At 39.9% G+C, this 21,908-nt stretch overlaps 1 pseudogene; it reads right to left on the reverse strand.

Annotated features, from left to right (window-relative positions):
* Nucleotides 1-19,435: 19,435 nt before the first annotated feature.
* Nucleotides 19,436-21,272, reverse strand: LOC129658501 (olfactory receptor 5W2-like; annotated as a pseudogene).
* Between the last annotated feature and the right edge of the window lie 636 nt (nt 21,273-21,908).

Below are 21,908 nucleotides of genomic sequence, written 5' to 3' on the forward strand. Positions count from 1 at the left end.
ACCAATTTGATGAGGGAAGAACAATTTCTTCCTCACTGGTGAAGGACAACTGAATATGCAAATGCAAAAGAATGAACTTGGACTCCTATCATATACGGTATGCAAAGCATTAAATGAAAATTTATCAGAGACCTAAATTTAAGAGCTAGAGCAACAAAGCCCTTGGAAGAAACTCTGTAGCCAGTCTTCATGCTTTGGATTAGGAGATGGTTTCTCAGATATGATACAAAAAAGAAGCTACAACAACAAAAATAGATAAATGGGACTACATGAAAATTTAAAGCTTTGTTGCTACAAGGGATGTGATCAAGAAAGTGGATAGCCCACAGAATGGGAAAAAATATTTAAAAATCATACACATGAAAGGGAATTTGTTTCTATGCCTGTTTGTAAGTCCAACAAAGTTCGCCTAGGTATCCAATAAACACAGTTGGCTATAAAGTACTGCACTGTAATAGGTTTATGATACTTTTCACACAAATAACACAGAAAAAGCAAACCCAAAATAAAACATTCTTCATCTTACATTACAGGACCTTGAAAAAGTACAGTAGTACAGTTACAATAGCTGTATGTTTGCATCTTTGAAAGTTCTCAACTTGAAGGTTCATATGTAGGGGACTTACTGTAAACTGTATACATTGAACAGTGACTTTTGGGCTATGTGAATTGTACCTCAATAATGTTGTTGGAGAATTTTTAAAAAACTGTATAAGAGAGAAAGTGGTCAACTAATTTAAGAGGAATAAATAAAATGAGAGCCCAAACTCACCACATACAACAGAACAAATTCTGCCTTGATTAAAGTGTTTTAGTGTAGTCATTAAACTGGAATAGAACTACCAGGATAGGAAAGACCTTTTCAAGCATAAAACAAATGACAAGAAAAAATTGATATGGGTTATTAGTACAGAAAAATTTAAGAGCTGAATGTTAATTTTTTTTTCCTGTAATTCAGCTCACCCCTATACACAAGCCTCCATTTTTGCTCTAAGCAGGAAAACCCAAACTTGGCTGTAGCTTATGCTCTTAAGCACAGTGATTTCTGAACCTTAACCTGGTCAATTAGGGATTGGTCCTGTGCTTTTCACTCCTTCTTCCTAGATGTGGTCTCATTTTCTAAGGAGGAAAAGAAGATGAAAGGAAACTTAGGTAGCTGTTTGGCTCTGAAGGAGGGCAATCTGGTCCTTAGAGCTGGGCTTCCCTCCTCCCTGCCTTCTCTGAATAGTCTCTGGAAGGACTGATGCTGAAGCTGAAGCTCCAATATATTGGCCACTAATGGAAAGAGCCAATTCATTGGAAAAGACACGGATACTGGAAAAGATTGAGGGCAGGAGAAGGGGGCAACAGAGGATGAGATGGTTGGATGGTATCACCAACTCAATGGACAAGAGTGTGAGCAAACTCTGGGATATGGTGAGGTACAGGGAAGTCTGACCTGATGCAGTTCATGGGGTCACAAACAATCAGAAACGATTGAGCAACTGAACAACAACTTCCTTCAGCCAGCTAACCCCCTGTAGCTGGTCTCTGGCCACCACAGCACATGGTTTTGGTACCCCAGCACACATGAGCTCACAAGGTTGTTTTCTTTTAATTTTTTTAAGATCAGTCTTTATTTATTTTTGCCATGCTTCACCGCATGTGGGATCTTAGTTCCCCAGCCAGGGATGGAACCCATGCCCCCTGCGTTGGGAGCACAGAGGAACAGTAGACTGACAGGGAAGTTTCTCACAAGGTTGTTTATACTGCAGTGTCCTTTTGTTTCAGTGTCCTGGACATTGCCTGGGTCATATTGTGAGGATACAGCAGCATCACATAATTTGTCAGCACCCCAACAGTTTTGAGTCTGGCTGTGATGACACAAAGAGGTACTGGCCCCACCCTAGGGCAACACACAACCTCTCCCACCTCAGATAAGGACTATGATGTCTGGAAGTGGCATCATCCCTCCCATACACCACCTATCATAATGCACAATTCCTACTCAATTATGATTTCTTATGGTGCCATCCTCAGTGGTGTGTGTTATGCTGTTGCCGTTCCATCACTAAGGAATGTTCGACACTTTGCAACCCCATGGACTGCAGCATGAGGTCTGTAGGGAAGCCTTGTCCTTCAAATCTCCCGAAGTTTGCTCAAATTCATGTCCATTGAGTCGGTGATTTTTCTAACCATCTCATCACCTTGATTTCCTTTAGGATTGATTGATTTGATCTCCTTGTTATCCAAGGGATTCAAAAGAGTCTTCTCTTGAAAGCATCACATTTGAAAGCATCAGTTATTCGGTGCTCAGCCTTCTTTATGGTCCAGTTCTCACATCTGTACATGACTACTGGAAAACCCATAGTTTTGACTGTACAGACTTTTGTTGGCAAGGTGATGCTTCCACTTAATATGCTGTCTAGGTTTGTCATAGCTTTCTTTCAAAGGAGAAATCATCTTTTAATTTCATGGCTGCAGTCATCATCCACAGTGATTTGGGAGCCTGAGAAAAGAAAATCTGTCACTGCTTCCACTTTTTCCCCTTCTATTTGGCATGAAGCGGAGAAGGCAATGGCACCCCACTCCAGTACTCTTGCCTGGAAAATCCCATGGGCAGAGGAGCCTGGTAGGCTGCAGTCCATGGGGTTGCTAAGAGTCGGACATGAGTGAGCGATTTCACTTTCATGCATTGGAGAAGGAAATGGCAACCCACTCCAGTGTTCTTGCCTGGAGAATCCCAGGGACAGGGGAGCCTGGTGGGCTGCCATCTATAGGGTCACACAGAGTCAGACACGACTGAAGTGACTTATCAGCATTTGGCATGAAGAGACTGGGACGCCAGGCTTTTGAATGTTGAGTTTCAAGCCAGTTTTTTTCACTCTGTTCTCTCACCCTTATCAGAAGGCTCTTCAGTTCCTCTTCACTTTCTGCCATTAGAGTGGAGTGGTATCATCTGCATATCTGAGGTTATTGATATGTCTCCCAGAAATTCCAGCTTGTATTTCATCCAGCCTGGCATTTTGGATGATGGACTCTATGTATAAGTTAAAGAAGCAGGGTGACAATATACATCCTTGACATCCTCCTTTCCCAATTTGGAACCAGTCCATTGTTTCATGTCCTGTTCTGTTACTTCTCAACTCACATACAGGCTTCTCAGGAGACAGGTAAGGTGATCTGGTATTCCCTTCTCTTTTTGGAATTTTCCACAGGTTGTTGTGATCCTCGTGATCCACATAATCAAAGGCTTAACCTAGTCGATGAAGCAAAGTAGTAGAAGTGTTAGTCACTCAGTCATGTGCGACTCTTTGCGACCCCATGGCCTGTAGCTTGCCAGGCTCCTCTGCCTGTGGGGTTTTCTGGGCAAGAATACGGGAATGGGTTGCTATTCCCTTCTCTAGAGAGTCTTCCTGACCCAGGGATTGAACCTGGGTCTCTTGCATTGCAGGCAGAGTCTTTACCGTCTGAGCTACCAGGGAAGCAAAAGTAGTTTTTCTGGAATTCCCTTGGTTTCTCTATGATCCAGCGAATGTTGGCAATTTGATCTCTGGTTCCTCTGCCTCTTTGAAACCCAGCCTGTACATCTGGAAGTTCTCAATTCATAGACTGCTAAAGACTAGCTTGAAGGATTTTGAGCATAACCTTCCTAGCATGTGAATTGAGCACAACTGTACAATAGTTTAAACATTCTTTGGCATTGCCCTTCTTTGGGATTGGAATGGAAACTGACCTTTTCCAGTCCTGTGGCCACTGCTGAGTTTTCCAAACTCATCAGTTCTCTTTAATTTACAGATTAAATCTGGATCCTAGAGTTTTCAATTATGCTAAATTTAATCCTCTGTGAAGAAACTGTTTGATTAGGACCTTGGAACAGTGGGTTGGCAGAGAATAAAGTAAACTTTTATCTTGTTGAGGGACTTACACAAGAAGAATGCTTCTGTCTGGTATAAAAGTCTGAACTGGTAGATGGTAGAGGGTAGAAGAGCTCTGCTCCCTGAGGTCACTCAGAGACCCAGATGCCTTCCATCTGGCGGGTCCTCCACCCTAGAGGAATGTGCTCCAGCCAGAGAAAGTGAGGAGAGAGCCGAGAGGGCCACCTCTGTCACTCTCTTCTTGGTGTAACTTTGAACTTTCTGAGCTCCTAATCTTCATAATGGGGTATTACTGTCCATGTCAAATTATGGTTGGGAAGTTGTTTTTTAATTGAAGTGTAGTTGATTGACACAAGTGTGTGTTAATTTCTGCTCTACAGCCAAGTGATTTAGTTATACATATATACACATTCTTTTTAAATATTCTTCTCCATTATAGTTTATTGAACATAGGATATTGAATGTAGTTCTCTGTGCTACACATTAGGAACTTGTTTATCCATCCTATATATAAAAGCTTACGTCTGCTAACACCAGCCTCCCACTCAGTCCCTTCCGCAGCCCCCTCTCCCTTGACAACCACCAGTCTGTTCTGTCAGTGATTCCGTTTCTGTTTCATATGTAGGTTCATTTGTGTCATTGTTTAGATCCCACTCATAAGTGATATCACATGGTATTTGTCTTTCTTTTTCTGACATTTCACTTAGTATGATAATGTCTAGTTGCATCCATGTTGCTGCAGATGACATTATTCCATCTTTTTTTGTGGCTGAGTAGTATTATATTGTATATATGTACTACATCTTCATCCATTCCTCTGTTGATGGACACTTAGGTGGTTTCCATGTATTGGATGTGTGAATAGTGGTGCTATTAACATCAGGGTGCATATATCCTTATGAATTTTAGTTTGTCCAGTATATATCCTGGAGTGGGATTGCTGGATCACATGGTACTGCTTGTTAGTTTACTGAGGAACCTCTGTACTGTTTTCCACAGTGGCTGCACCAACATACAATCCCACTAGCATGGTAGAAGGGTTCCCTTTTCTCCACAACCTCTCTAGCATTTATTTGTAGACTCTTTAATGATGATCATTCTGACTGGTGTGGTAGTTCCTCACTGTAATTTTGATTTGCATTTCTCTAGTAATTAGGGATATTGAGTACCTTTTCCTGTGTTTATTGGCCATCTGTATTTCTTTTTTTGGAGAAATGTCTATTTAGGTCTTCTGCCTATTTTTGGATAGGTTTCTTATTGTTGTTGTTGAGTTGTATAAGCTCTTTTTACATCTTGAAAATTAAACCCTTATTGGTTGCATCACTTGCAAATATTTTCTCCCATTCTATATATGGTCTTGTGTCTGGGAGGTTTTGATTAATTGGTTTATTGTGAAGCACCTAGCAGCCTGAGTCATAGCAGGTGCTCATTCTATGTCTCTTCCTTTCTCCTCCACATTGTGTCTTGCTGGGGAAAATGAGATGACCCTGACCATTGGCTCAGTTTCCATTTTGAGCCTTCAGTAAGTTTTGTTGATGTAGTGTCAGCTGCATTTCCTATTCCCAACACAATTCCAGCCAGAACAATTCTCCTTGAATGGAAAATGTTCAGAACAGCCACCCTAATTCTCAACAGAAAACCTAGTTTCCAATTTTGTTCAGAAGATAGAGACCACACACTGACTGATATGTATCATCCCAGATGTTTTACTTTGCATGCTCAAAGATGTATTTATATTATAAACACACATGGTTTGTACTTTCTTTATAATAAACCAAACATATTTTTTATGAAACTTGTTTTTTTTCCTACTGATCAATATGTTATTAAGTTTCCCCCAATATGAGTACATAAGGGTCACTTCATTCTTTTGAATTGTATTTACTATTGCCTCATTTTTGTCCATTGCTGATGGACATTTAATTGTTTCTGCTTTTTTTGCTATCACAACCAAATGCTGCCATAAACATCCTGGAACGTACATCTTTATGCCTAAAGGGTAATACTCTTATAGGATAGATTTTAGATGGACTTAAATTGACAGACATGCTTATCTGGATACTCCTAAATTATCATCAAAATGTCTCTACCAAAGTATATGAGAGTTCCCCTTTTTACCAACTTTATATAGGTTTCCAGTGTTTTAAAAATTTTGCCAATCTGATGGATGAAAATTTATATCTTAATGTAATTTATACTTTTCTGTTTGGTATGTCTTTTGGCTCTTTGTGTTTTTTCTTTAACCCATCTTTCCTTCTTTACTGCCAACCTACTTGACCTTCCTCTTTCCCCTCCTCCCTCCATTACTTCCTCCCTCCTTCTTTCCTTCCATATATATATATATATATGTATAAAGGGGTTGAAATCCAACACTAGCACTATTTTGTTGCCCAAATCATTCTATCTTTGGCCATTGGGAGAGTTAAAAGGTTGGCTGCATGTAAACTAGTACATGAATGCATGCACACACACACATGCACATGCATGCATGTGCACACACATACACACAAGTGCATATATGCACACACAACTATTTTCCTTCCATATGTATGAATTTACACTGAAATCTTGATGCCAATCCAGGACCATAAAGGTCAAGATTATAGTAAAGCTCTAATATGATTATACCTTTTTCTTCTTTTTTGGCAACTTTTTTCTCTGAGAGGGACGAGCCTGGTGTGCATTATCAGCAATGTATTTTTCTGGTTTGACTTTCATATACACATCAAGTAGTCTCAGAATTGATGATGCATATTCCCTTTGAAAAGAAAAAATATGACCAATGAGAATGTAGAGTGGTTACATCATTCTTCCTGTCTGTTGCCTTAGAGCTTCCAAGCAGAACCCTCTTCCAGGGTAACTCAGGTCACCCCTTTTTTTCCTGCCCTCTTCAGTGTGTTTATAGTGTTCATCTGTTGTACAGTTATACTCCTTTGTCACAGACTGTGTGCCTTCTTGGGTTCTCCCCACCTCCTGGGTGATGGAGAACCAGGAGGTTCTTTTTATCATTTGACATACAGTCAAGTCAACTCTGTGATTTACAGTTCTTGTGTGTGTGTGTGTGTGTGTGTGTGTGTGTGCACTCTGTTGTGTCTGACTCTTCACAGACTCCATGCACAGTAGCCTTCAGGCCCCTCTGTCCATGGAATTCTCCATGCAAGAATACTGGAGTGGGTAGCCATTTCCTTCTCCAGGATCTTCCCAACCCAGGGATTGAAACATTTTCTCATATCTCCTGCATTGTCAGGAGGATTCTTTACCACTGGCACCACCGGGGAAGCCCCTACAGTTCTCATAGTTTTAACAAATACAGACAGTTGTTTGTCAACCACCACATTTTCTCACATAACTGCTCCTTTATGCCCCAAATTCCTTTATGTTGCTTCTTGGTAATCACTAATTTCTCCATCCTTCACCCCCCTGGAAATGACTGATTTATTTCCTGTCCCTACAGTTTTACATTTTCCAGAATTTTATGCAAGTGTGAGCATTCATTATGTGGCCTTTGACACCCAGCTTCTTTCACTGACCAAAACACCTTCAAGATTCATGCATAATATTGGGCAAATCAACAGTTTATTCCTTGAATTGAGTCTGTTTGAGTATACTACAGATATGTGTCATTTTTCCACTTAAAAGACATCAGAATTGCTTCCAGTGTGGAATGAGGATGGGTAAAACTGTATAAAAATTCATGTACAGGCTTTTGTGTAAAACTTAAGTTTTCATTCTTCTTCGATAAATACCTAGAAGTGGATTTCTGGCTCATATGATAGGTGTATGTTTAGAAGAAACTGTTAAACTGTTTTCCAAAAAGTATGTTCCCACTAACAACATACAGGTGTCAGCTGCTCAAATCCTCCTCAGTACTGAAGATTATCATGTTTGTATCTGAATGTGTATATGTGTGGGCTTTCCCAGATGGCACCAGTGGTAAAGAACCCACCTGCCAATGTAGAAGACATAAGAGATGCAGGTTCATTCCCTGGGTCAGGAAAATTCCCAGAGGAGTGCATGAAAACCCACTCCAGTATTCTTTCCTGGAGAATCCCATGGGCAGAGGAGCCTGGAAGGCCACAGTCCATGGGGTCGCAAAGAGACAGATATGACTGAGAAACTGAGCATGTATGCATGCGTGTGTGTGTATTTTGTAGCCATTCTAATAGATGCATAGTGGTATCTGATTGGGCTTCCCTGGTGGCTCAGACAGTAAAGAATCCACCTGCAGTGTGGGACACCTGAGTAATAGGTGTCTCATAGTTTTAATCTGAATCTCCCTATTGACTAATGATGTCCATTTGTCAGGTTTGTGTGTCTGTGTGTATTGTAGCTATTCTAATAGGAATATAGTGGTATGTCATTGTAGTTTTAATTTGCATTTTCCTGTTGGCTAATGATGTTGATTATGTTTTCATAGACTTCTCTGTCATCTCTTATGGGTTGAACTTTGTCCATGCCCCCTCCCCCCCAAAAATTTCTAACTCCTAGAATGTGACCTTATTTGGAATTAGGATCTTTGCAAATGATCAGGTAACAATGAGATCATTAGGATGTGTAACATTAGGGTGGGTAAAATACCTGAGTCTGTGAACATCTGTATGACTGGTATTTTTTTTTTTTTTGGATGTGGACCATTATTTAAAATATTTATTGAATCTGTAACAATATTGCTCGTTTTATGTTCTAGTTTTTCGGCCATGAGGCATGTGAGATATTAGATCCCTGACTAGGCATGGAACCTACATCCCTGCATTGGAAGACAAAATCTTAACCACTGGACCACCAGGGAAGTCCCATGACTGGTAGTCTTGTTAAAACGGGGAATTTGGACCCAGGTGCCTGCACAGAGGGAGAAGATGAAGGCAGAGGTTGCTAAGCCAAGAAACACTGAAGGTTGCCAGCAAAGCTCCAGAAGCAGGGAGAAGAACAGAACAGATTCTCCCTTGCAGCCCTCAGGAGGAGCCAGCTCTACCAACACCTTGACCTTGGGCTTTGTAGCCTCCAGAACAGTGAGAAAGTAAAATGGTTACACCACCTGCTTTGTGAAATGTTGTAACAGCAACTTTAGAAAACTAATACACCATCTGTGCATAATCTTTAGTGAAGTAGCTGTTTAGATCTTTTATCCATGTTTCCTCTTATTGTTGAGTTTTAAAAGCTCTTTATATATTCTGGATACACAGCCTCTGAAGTCTGTATTGTAGATGAAGAAACAGGGCTCAGACAGGGAAGGCAACATATACCAGGTCACATACGTTAGTCTGTCTGTGGAAGAAACTAGCGTCTTCACCCCTCTTCTGGCTCCCATCTTCCAAGGCTTGCTGACTGTCAGCATCCCCTGACAGTGTTTCCTTGCTAAGCACTGTAACTCTCTAATGGATTCAAGTAAAGAAGTCTTGTTGGGGATACTGGAGGTGATGGGGACACAGACCTGGCTGCCCTAGAGAGCAGTTGGCAACCTGTGTGTGCTGTTGAAAGGGAAGGGGATGGTGACATTGGTGAAAATCCTAAGTCTGTGACACAAGATGAAAACCTGCATGTCCGTGTAAAACAGCACTGAGTGGAGAGAGACTAGGTGAAAGTTTCTTGTTGTATTGGACACTGTGACCTTCGAAAAGTATATTATCAGCACTCTTTTTAAACAGCTTTTTTTGAAGTTTGCTAATTTAGTATTACCAGGTTCATCTTCTCTTTCTTTGATGAATGTTCAGAGGTCTGCTCTTCCCCTCACATTACCAGGCTACTCTCACACAGAGACTCTCAGGGAGGGCCTGTGTGTGTCAGTCACTCAGTCATGTCTGACTCTTTTTTTTTTTTTTTTAATTTTATTTTATTTTTAAACTTTACATAATTGTATTAGTTTTGCTCTTTACAACCCCATGGACTGTAGCCCACCTGGCTCCTCTGTCCATGGGATTTCCCAGGCAAGAATATTGGAGAAGGTTGCCGTTTCCACCTCCAGGGGATCTTCCCAACCCAGGAATCGAACCTGCATCTCTTGTGTCTCCTGCATCAGCAGGTGGATTCTTTACCACCTGAACCACCAGGGAAGCCCCAGAGAGGGCCTTGGGTAGTTTGTACAAAAGTCTATAAATCAGATGTTTTAAGGGGCTGGGGAATGGGGATTCCCAGCCTCTGACTGCTGAACACCTCCCCCCCCCCCCCAAATTCTTCCTGCCACCTAGTTTTAGGTTTTTTTTCTTTAATCATTTTATTGTTTTAGAACAGTTTTAGGTTCACAACAAAATTGAATGGAAAGGACAGAGAGTTACCCTGTACTTCCTGCCCCCACACTTGCACAGCCTCCCAACCTTTAATAGCCTGTGTCCAGAGGGTGTGGGTGTCACAATGGGCGGCTTGACCTTGACACAGCATAATTACCCAAAGTCCATGGTGCACATTAGTGTTCACTCTTGGCATTGTTGTCCCTCCAGTTAGTATGAACAACAGAGCCTTTCTTTCTAATTCTGTGGTCTTGTTTTCCACAACAAGGATATGCAGAGAGACAGGGTAGAGACGGGATGGGGTGGGGGTGAAATTTCCCACTGCTTTTTGTCTCCAAATGTCTCCCATTCTTCATTAGATTCATCCAAGTTTGGCTTAGTGGAAACTCATTCTAAATCTGGCAGATGGTTCAATAATATTACTAGTTTCCAGTGCTTTTAAAATGTTATGTGACTATGTGTGTGTGTGTGTGAATTATGTATACCTTAACCTAGAAAATACTTTAACAAGGTCTCTTCCAGAGAAAATTGGTTGCAGAAATGATTTCATGAAAATTCACTTAGTGATACCTTATTAATATTACTAGATACATATAATTCAACATCATTTCCCCTAATAAATACAAAAGTAAATAAAAACAAATTACTGCCACAAAAGGAAAAATACTTTAACCAAATGTTGATGGGCTTATTTTCAGTTATGGATATATATTTTGAAACAATTCTAAAACTACAAGACTAAACTTTTAAGATAAAATAAATCATATTACCCCAAAAAACACCCAATAAGAATTTAATTCATGGGACTCCCCTGCCGATCCAGTGGTTGGAACACCACGTTTCCAATGCAGGGGGCACGGGTTCTATCCCTGGTCTGGAAACTAAGATCCCACATGTGGCATGGCGTGCCTGGGGTTGGGGGGGAGAGTTTCATTCATTAGGGAATGTTCAGCATTTATATATGCAGTCTGTTCTGTCTACTTCACTTGGTGACACCATTCCTTCCCTCCCTCCCTTCTTGGCATTGCTTTTCACACTGGAGGGGGAGGAGGACATAACTGTGCTCATCCTGAGCCTGGTTCTTCTGCACTGTAATTCTAGGAGCGGTAATTAGGTGCATAATTGCCTGCAGTTACCCTGAATGTTTTCCTCAGAGCTGCTGGTCATACTCTAAACTTCTACAAATGCTTTTTCCTTTTTGGAAATAGTGTCATTCAAACCACATTATTCCTCTACCCACACTCTCCATTCTCTGTAACAACTTCTAGGGTGCCTGTGAAGCTTTAGAGGGCAAGACTCCTCTCAGAAATCATACTCCTTATCACCTCAAAAACAGGCTAGGTTATTCTACAATCCTTGCTACAGGCCAGAAAGGGAGTATTGAGTAGGGAATTCTCCTAATATGAAAATGGGGGAACAGGTACAAAAGAGATTAGGTGACTTATGAACACCCCCTAATTCTTGGTTAGCACTCTCACTTTGTGGAGTTCAAGGCATCACAGGACCTGATGCTCAGAGCAAAGTTTCTGTGAGGTAGGCAGAGCAGACATTCTTTTACAAATGAAGACACTGAGACTCAAAGACAAGAGTCTTTGAGTCTAACACCCTAACACCCATTCTTCTCTTTAAGTTAGAATCTGGAAACCTACCTGAGACAAACAGGTCTTAGGTAGCTGAACAATAGGTAGAGGGCCTTTTATTTTACTAGGAACAATAAGACTTAAATCACTGAAGCTATTGCCCTTAGGTGCTGGTGTTATTTAGAGAAGGAAATAGCAACCCACTCTAGTATTCTTGCCTAAAAAATCCTGTGTACAGAGGAGCCTGGTGGGCTGCTGTCCATAGGGTTCCATAGAGTCGGACACGAATGAAGTGACTTAACATGCATGCATGCATAGGAGAAAGAAATGGCAACCCACTCCAGTATTCTTGCCTGGAGAATCCCAGGGACAGAGGAACCTGGTGGGCTGCCATCTATGGGGTTGCACAGAGTTGGACATGACTGAAGTCACTTAGCAATAGCAGCAGCAGCAGCTGGTGTTATTAAAACACTCCATTAATTACTTTCCTACTTCCATATATTACCCTGTGAATTCACAACTTGCCAAATGCTGAGCTTTTATACTCCACTCTTGTCACCAAATTGATCTGTGTTAGAAAGTGCACTGCAGGTTGTTTATATGGTGTGCTTCACAATTACCCTGAAACTATCTCCTCCTTCTCTAGTCAAAGAGGAAACTTAAGGACACTCAAAAAGATCACCCCCTTCATCATTTTCAGTTCCTCTGTGTTTTTGAAACATTCTCCCTCTATACCTCATTTAGGAATATTACTACACTTCGGTTGTATTTTCTTTCATATTGAAATGTAATGCCTGAATCATAAAATTCATCATTTTAATAAGTAGAGTTCTTTGGTTTTTAATATATTTTCCAGGTTGTTCAGTCATCACCACTATCTACTTCCAGGACTTTTTCATCAGTTCAACAAAAAGCTTATACTTATTAGCTATCACTCCCACTTCCTCCTTCCCTGAGCCCTGGAAACCATTAATCTATTTTTGATTCCATGTGCTTTCCTCTTCTTTGTCTTGCCCATAAACAGAATCATGCAGTATGTTTGAGTACCTACATTTATTATTTTAAGTTGGATAACATAAAATATCACCCAGTGGGATTTATGTTTCATTAAAAATAAGCTAAGTCACTTCAGTCGTGTCTGACTCTGTGCGACCCCATAGACAGCAGCCCACCAGGCTTCCCCGTCCCTGGGATTCTCCAGGCAAGAACACTGGAATGGGTTGCCATTTCCTTCTCCAATGCATAAAAGTGAAACGTGAAGTGAAGTCGCTCAGTCGTGTCCGACCTCAGCAACCCCATGGACTGCAGCCCACCAGGCTCCACCGTCCCTGGGATTCTCCAGGCAAGAACACTGCAGTGGGTTGCCATTTCCTTCTCCATCATTAAAAATAGATATCTTAAAATAATTGAAAGCATGTGGTGCATAAGTTCTTGGAGTATCTCAATGTATAATGAATTTTTGCATTACCCGAAGCGATGCCCTGCTTGTAGAACAACCCTGTCTTTATGCCCCTACTACCTCCTGTAGTCACTCTCCATGCGGCAGGGAGACATAATGAACTTTGGTACCCTATAGTGCAGTGAACTCTGTATCACAATACTCCATGTTTGAGGAATAGACAATTATGTTCTGTAAAAGTAATGTCTGGGTAGACATTTGCCTACAGAATTTTACTGTCACCAGGGGCACCAGAAAACCCCCAAACATAGATTTTTTTCTCTCTTAATTGTATCTAAGGAAGACATTTTCTTCTTAAGGCATGCTTTCAAATATTTTTAATTATATCTTAAAATAATTGAAAGCATGCCTTAAGAAGAAAATGTCTTCCTTAGATACAATTAAGAGAGAAAAAAATCTTTGTTTGGGGTTTTTCTGGTGCCCCTGGTGACAGTAAAATTCTGTAGGCAAATGTCTACCCAGACATTACTTTTACAGAACATAATTGTCTATTCCTCAAACATGGAGTATTGTGATACAGAGTTCACTGCACTATAGGGTACCAAAGTTCATTATGTCTCCCTGCCGCATGGAGAGTGACTACAGCAGGTAGTAGGGGCATAAAGACAGGGTTGTTCTACAAGCAGGGCATCGCTTCGGGTAATGCAAAAATTCATTATACATTGAGACACTCCAAGAACTTATGCACCACATCAGTATCAAAAATATATAATGCATACTTTTTTTGCACAAGAGACTGTTAGATTTTAAAAAGTAAAAAGCAACAATCTGACAGCAAACATACTTTCTGGAAACTCATTTTCCACAATGAGTTTCTTGCTCTATCAAGAAAACTTTCATCTACAAAAGTATACTGAAAATAAATTGTCAGGAATGAAAAGATCCCTTTTCCCAGAAAAAGACAAAAGACAAAAACATTATTAAGATCTCAGAAATCATCTCCATATCCATCACAAATTGATGTCCAGTATGGACTGCAGGGAGATCTAACAAGTCCATCCTAAAGGAGATCAGTCCTGGGTGTTCATTGGAAGGACTGATGTTGAAACTCAAACTCCAATCCTTTGGCCACCTGATGCGAAGAGCTGACTCATTGGAAAAGACCCTGATGCTAGGAAAGATTGAGGGCAGGAGGAGAAGGGGACTGCAGAGGATGAGATGGCTGGATGGCATCACCGACTCAATGGACATGGGTTTGGGTGGACTCTGGGGTTTGTGATGGACAGGGCGGCCTGGCGTGCTGTGGTTCATTGGTTTGCAAAGAGTTGGACATGACTGAGCGACTGAACTGAACTGAACTGACTGAACTAATGACGCTTTAATTTGTATATTTTGAATTCTATAGTAGTAAAATCATATAGCTTTTACATTTTTATGTGCAACTTCTTTCATGCAATTTTTTTATATATATGAAATTTCCCTATACTTATGTATGTCAAGATAGTTTATTCATCCTAATAGTTGTTTAGTTTTCCTAGGTACAAACTTACATACAGTTATCTATCTAATCTAGAAGAGCAGTCAGTATACTTGATCTGTGAAGTTTCACTGGAGCTGGACACACCATTAATTTATATATTTTCATGATTGCCTTTATGATACAGGGGAAGCTTGAGAGCAGTGACAAACATATTTGCCATGCAGTAATGGGACCAGATACCATGGTCTTAGTTTTTTTAATGTTGAGTTTTAAGCCAGCTTTTTCACTCTCTTCTTTCACCCATTAAGAAACTCTTTAGTTCCTCTTCACTTTCTGCCATTAGAGTCACATCCTCTGCATATGTGAGGTTATTGATGCTTTCAAATTGTGGTGCTGGAGAAGACTCCTGAGAGTCCCCTGGATGGCAAGGAGATCCAACAAGTCCATCCTAAAGGAAATCAACCCTGAATATTCATTGGAAGGACTGATACTGAAGCTGAAGCTCCAATACTTTGGCCACCTGATGAGAATAGTCAATTCATTGAAAAAGACCTTGGTGCTGGGAAAGATTGAAGCCAAAAGGAGAAGAGGGTGGCAGAGGATGAGATGGTTGGATAGCATCACTGGTTCAGTGGGCATGAACTTGGGCAAATTCTTGGAGAGTGAGGGATGGGGAGCCCTGGTGTCCCTTCATGGGGACAGAGATTAAGAAAAGTTCCTGCTGCAGTCCCTGGGGTGGCAGAGTCAGCATGACTTAGCAACAGAACAAAATCAATAAATTTTATATCTGTTTTGCTTACTGGAGGGCTAATAAATGTAAATATCCACTCCTATGAGTAGTCTATTAGATTCCTGAATTGGAATAACAGGCCACACAAAAGTTATGTTTGAAAGCGTTTGGTCTTCTGAATCTCATACTATCTAGATGGCTTCATGCCATCACTATTTAAGGTTAAAACAGCCTACACATAGAGTTCAATTACTAGTTTGAACATGAAGTAACTCCCTGTATTTTTTTAAATGGTTTTCAAATCTTTTCCAATACTGGAATGGATTTACCCAGCAGGAGGGTCATATTTTATAGAGACATATTGTATCATCTGGAAAGGAACTTGGAGGTATTCTAGTTGAAGTCTCTGTCTTACATTAGAGAATCTGAGGGTCAGAAAGGAATAGTGATGTGCTAAGTTCAGAGTGGCATTGCTACCTGGTTCATAGCACATGTCTAAAGCCAGAGATTTCCAGGAAGGTTGAAAGTTGCTGCTTCTGTGTTTATCATAGAATTTTGTACATATTGGAGTATTGAATATTATTTTTTTATGAATGTAGCTATACAACCTATGACCCATATGTTCTCTGCCTTAGACATACAGTGATATCTATGATTAGAGAAAGAGAGAGAAAGTCACTCAGTCGTGTCCGACTCTTGGCAATCTCATGGACTGCAACCCATGAGGATTCTCTGCCCATGGGATTCTCCAGGCAAAAGTACTGGAATGGGTTACCATTTCCTTCTCCAGGGTATCTTCCTGACCCAGGGACCAAACGGGTCTTCTGAATTGCAGGCAGATTCTTTACCATCTGAGCTACAGGGAAATCCATTATCTACTATTGTTATGCCATATTTCTACTTAAGTATTCAAGTGGCAAGGATGAAGGGGTCAGGATATGGGAACTTGCCTATAGTATTAGCCTACTGCACTGTCATTGATAATGTTCCTTTTATACAATATTTGCTACCCATCATTGTTATGTGCATGATAAAAAACGTGAGGTAGAGGTACTAAGACCCACTCCAGTACTTTTGCCTGGAAAATCCCATGGACGGAGGAGCCTGGTAGGCTGCAGTCCATGAGGTCGCTAAGAGTCGGACACGACTGAGTGACTTCAATTTCACTTTTCACTTTCATGCAATGGAGAAGGAAATGGTAACCCACTCCAGTATTCTTGCCTGGAGAATCCCAGGGATGGGGCAGCCTGGTGGGCTGCTGTCTATGGGGTCGCATAGAGTCAGACATGACTGAAGTGACTTACCAGCAGCAGCAACAGCAGAGGTACTAAGAAGGGAAATATAGAGGTGAGAGCTGATGTAGACAAACTAGAATACACCAGAATATTTAGTGCAGTTTCCTTATTTTGCATAATCCTGATAGAAGAGCGTTATACATTCTTGCTCAACCTTTTGAGTTATAAATTACTTAAAATATATTTCCATAATTTGTTACTTAACCATACAATTTCTGGGAGAAGTAGAATCAGTCAATTCTATTTTTGGTCTTCCATTTAATGGGATGAATTTTTTTTCTTTTTTATATGACACAAGTAGATATAATAAAATGGGTTAATACTTAAATAAAATACTTCTTTAGATGCAGTAATAAATTTCTGTCATATAGATGGAAATGTGTTATCCATGGCAACATGATGACATCCTATTTTGATTGGACTTTACTATATTTCAGAGGTTTTCTGCCATACTGTTTCCTATAAGCAACAATTCCAAAAGAATTTAGGTGAATTAATGAAATATGCTAGAGTTAGACTTGCTTTTTAATTTAAATTTATTTATTTTAATTAGAGGCTAATTATTTTACAATATTGTATTGGTTTTGCCATACATCAACATGAATCCGCCACGGGTGTACATGTGTTCCCAATCCTGAACCCCCCTCCCTCCTCCCTCCCCATACCATCCCTCTAGACTTTTAAAACATTTATCTAAAATAAGAATTCTCTGTGGCTTTTTATCCAACATGAGACCTTTTCCTAACATGTCATAATGTCTCACAAATACCACCCTGTGTAGCAGAGGCATTTTTTAGGCTTTACTTCCATTCTAAGATAGTTTCTCATAAGGGTATTTTACAATGGCAGTGAGAAAGCCTAAGAACTTCAGTGACTTTTATCTTTTACAATTTTAGTGAATAATTAAGAATGCTTTTCTGTCTTAAGAGATTTTTCAAATATATGGTCAAATTCACACTTTCATAAGGGACAAAGTTAATGCTCTAGCCTTCAGTAAAGAAGAAAAAAAAAACAAATAAAATAGTCAAATATCAAGAACCTATAGCTATTTACTCCTAGTGTAATTAACATGAATGTCTTTATCAATCCATTATATTAGCATCCATGCCACTTTATGTATCTTCCAAAAAATCTGTTGAGTGTAAGCATATAATTTATATGTTATAATGTAAATATATATATATATAGTAGATGTTATCCTTCTGTTGATTTTGCCACTGAGATAAAATTAATATTCAAAAATGTAATCTAGTGTTTTCAGTTTATCATGTATTTATTTATTCCTCCATTGTGATCTGGACAACATGGAGTTTTTTTGGATAATGGAGTCGATTTCTCACAAACAAGGTGAAATAAAATAATGCTTTAAGTAGACAGTTGTTTGTGTATGACAAAGAGATAAAGAGGACATTCAACAAGGGTCAAGAAGAGGAAAGAAGAGGATGAATTGTCATGGAGATAGTGATAAAAATATTGATAATTGATAATAATAGCCCATTGATGTACTTTATCAAGGTCCTTTCCACTGTCCCCTAAATTTTCTTTTTCTTTTTTTAAGCTTTGTTCAGACAAAATTGACAATTAGTATGTATAAGGTGTACAAGGTGAAGATTAGACACATGTGTGCATTATGACTGGGCTTCCCAGGTGGCGCAAGTGGCAAAGATCTCGCCTGCCAATATGGGAGACATAAGAGAACTGGTTTCAATTCCTGGGTCCGAAAGGTCCCCTGGAGGAGGGCATTGCAACCCACTCCAGTATTTTGCCTGGAGAATCCCCATGGACAGAGGAGCCTGACAGACCACAGTCCATGGTCTCAAAGAGTTGGGCATGACTGAAGTGACTGAGAACTCATTGTGACATGATCACCACATAAGATTAGTCAACACATTCATTAATTCACATAGTTACCATTTGGAGTGTGTGTATAATGAGGACAGTTAAGATCTACTTTTCTAGAAAATTTAAAGTTTAAAATACAGAATTGTTCATTGAAGTCATAGTATACATTAGAGTCCCAGAATTTATTCATCATACAACAGAAAAGTTGTACACTTTGACAAATATTTCAAACTTCTTTCACCTACCAGACCTTGGAAACAATCAATCTACTCTGTATTTCTATAAATTAATCCTTTTTGTATTCAACATGCATGTGAGATAATACAGTAGTTATCTTTCACTCTCTGACTTACTTCACTTAGAGTAATGACTTCATGGTTCTTCCATGTTGTGGCTAACAAGGCTTCTTTACTTCTAAAATACATGAGCTTGTCCACCTCATGGCTCACTTAATTATCAGATTCCCTGTCTGATATTGTTCCATTTACCACTTGAATAATTTTTAGATTTGTGCCTGAATATATCTATCCAAAGACATACTAGTTTTAGATTTTGCTTTGGATTCATAACACTCAATATTTTATTTCATGATTGTTGGGCTTCTATTGAGTTACTTACCTGCTTAGTTAATTAATGCTTGTTGGTGACACTAGCTTATATTCATTAGTATAGAAACTACAGTATATGCCATTAAATATGAAGAATGCTCAAAAATCCCTCAGGAAGTACATAACAAATCTTCAGGAAAATTGAAATGTTGTTTGAATGAAAGAATAAACCAATGATATTTGATCAAGTTAGAAAATTCAGGAAAGTTTTCAACAAATGGAGGTGCCATATATAAATTCTTGATACATATGAGCATGCTGTATTTGGAGACTGTAGCATTTCTTAAAATTTGGGCTATACAACAAATGTTCATTTATAACATTATAAGCATTGGGGAATTTTTGGTTCTCTTGTATGATGAAATATAATTCTAGAAATACAAAATACAAAATGTGTTTATGTGTGTGAAATATAAACATTTAGCCCCATCTTTTAAGTTTCACTTTTTCCAGAGCCTGTTTTACATCTTTGTTCCTTGGACTGTAAATCATAGGGTTTAACATTGGAGTCACAAGAGTGTCAAACAATGAGGTCATCTTGTCTTGATCTAGAGAATTAGGATGAACTCAGCCTGAAATACATAAAGAGCATAGTTCCCTGGAAAATTTCCATTGCAGTTAGCAGGGGAGGTGCAGGTGGAAAAAGCTCTGAACCTCCCCTCAACATAGTGGATCTTCAAGACTGAAAGGGTAGTATAACAATAAGAGACGAGGACTCCTGAAATGGTACTGAGTTCAGTGAAGGTAAAAATAATGAATAACACCAACTCATTGACCTGTATATCAGAGCAGGAAAGGAGGAAAAGTGGAGGTAAATCACAGAAGAAATGGCAAATCTCATTTGACCCACAGAAACATATGCAGAATACTAATGTCGTGTGCATCAGAGCATTGGCCATTCCCACTAGGTAAACCCCAGCCACGAGCAGGGAGCACACCCCACTGGACATGCTGACCGCATAGAGCAAGCGGCTGCTGATGGCCTTGTACCGGTCATAGGCCATCACTGCCAGCAGAAGAGATTCAGCTTCAGTAGAGATACAGAAGACAAAGAACTGCAGAGCATAGCCACTGAAGGAGATTACTTGTTCTTGGCAAATTGATCCACCAGCATCTTGAGCACAATTGCTGTGGAAATGCAGAGGTCACAGAAGGAGAGGTGGCTGAGGCAAAATACATGGGTGTGTGTAGCTGGAGATCCATTCTAATCAGGGTTATCATTCCAAGGTTTGCCAGAAGGTTAATAAGATAAACAAGTAGAACCATGGTAAAAAGAGCCATCTTGTTCTCAATGTTATCAGTAATTCCCAAGAAAATGAGCTCAGTCAGAGAGGAGCAATTCCTTTTATCCATCCTTCTTTGTTCTGATGTAAACTTTTAGAAAATGATCAAGAAAATGACACACAGATGTGGAACACTTCTGCACAACTGCAAAATATCATAAGGAGGAAGGTGATTTTTGTTTGTATTTGTGTTTTTATAATTACAAAATAATCTAGATCGTGGATATCCACTGTTTAAAGGTAGATAGCTATCTGTTCAGTCCAGTTCAGTCGCTCAGTCATGTCTGACTCTTTGTAAACCCATTGAATGCAGCACACCAGGCCTCCCTGTCCGTCAACAACTCCCAGAGTTTACCCAACTCATGTCCATTGAATCAGTGATTCCATCCAACCATCTCATCCTCTGTTGTCCCCTTCTCCTCCTGCCTTCAATCTTTCCCAGCACCAGGGTCTTTTCAAATGAGTCAGCTGTTAGCATCAGGTGGCCAAAGGATTGGAGTTTCAGCTTCAACATCAGTCCTTCCAGTGAACACCCAGGACTGATTTCCTTTAGGATGGACTGGTTAGATCTCTCTGTAGTCCAAAAGACTCTCAAGAGTCTTCTCCAACACCACAGTTCAAAAACATCAGTTCTTCGGCACTCAGCTTTCTTTATAGTCCAACTGTCACATCTGTACATGACTACTGGAAAAACCATAGCCTTGACTAGATGGACCTTTGTTGGCAAAGTAATGCCTCTGCTTTTTAATATGCTATCCAGGTTGGTCATAACTTTCCTTCCAAGGAGTAAGCATCTTTTAATTTCATGGCTGCAGTCACCATCTTCAGTGATTTTGGAGCCCCAAAAAATAAAGTCAGCCACTGTTTTTACTGTTTCCTCTTAAATGTAGATGTCATTCATGAGTAGGTTATTTTATACAAGCTCATCTCTGAGCATTGCTTTTCTTGTCTCAGGGAGGAGCTTTTGATAAATTTAACTCACATTACCTCTTCAAAATAATATGGAAGAAACACCAGTGTTAGACCAGGCTGCAAGATCTAAGGACTAAGCATTTCCCATGCTGGAAAATATTTATCTGGATACAAAATATGATTTAAAAAATGATTACAATTTTTCTACTTCTTAAGAAAGCATGATTGGTTTAAGAGTCTTTGCCTTAGTTCCAGAAATAGTGAGTATATCAAGGACTAGCAATAATAAAAAAATAATTGCTACTGCTTTTAGTCTGGCACCCCACTCCAGTACTCTTGCCTGGAAAATCCCATGGATGGAAGGGTGGGCTGCAGTCCATGGGGTCACTAGGAGTCGGACATGACTGAGCGACTTTGCTTTATTTTTTCACTTTGATGCATTGGAGAAGGAAATGGCAACCCACTCCAGTGTTCTTGCCTGGAGAATCCCAGGGACGGGGGAGCCTGGTGGGCTGCCGTCTATGGGATCGCACAGAGTCAGACACGACTGAAGTGACTTAGCAGCAGCAGCAGCTTTTAGTCTATGTTGTATTTAGTATTTTCTGAGATGTGCAATAAGTATTGTTGATCTAGTTTTCTAGAGATTTTTTATTGCTTTCCCACAATGCTCATTACCTATTTGTGGAATGGTTGTTGTT

Source organism: Bubalus kerabau, chromosome 1, assembly GCF_029407905.1.
Source record: "Bubalus kerabau isolate K-KA32 ecotype Philippines breed swamp buffalo chromosome 1, PCC_UOA_SB_1v2, whole genome shotgun sequence".
Taxonomy (NCBI): domain Eukaryota; kingdom Metazoa; phylum Chordata; class Mammalia; order Artiodactyla; family Bovidae; genus Bubalus; species Bubalus kerabau.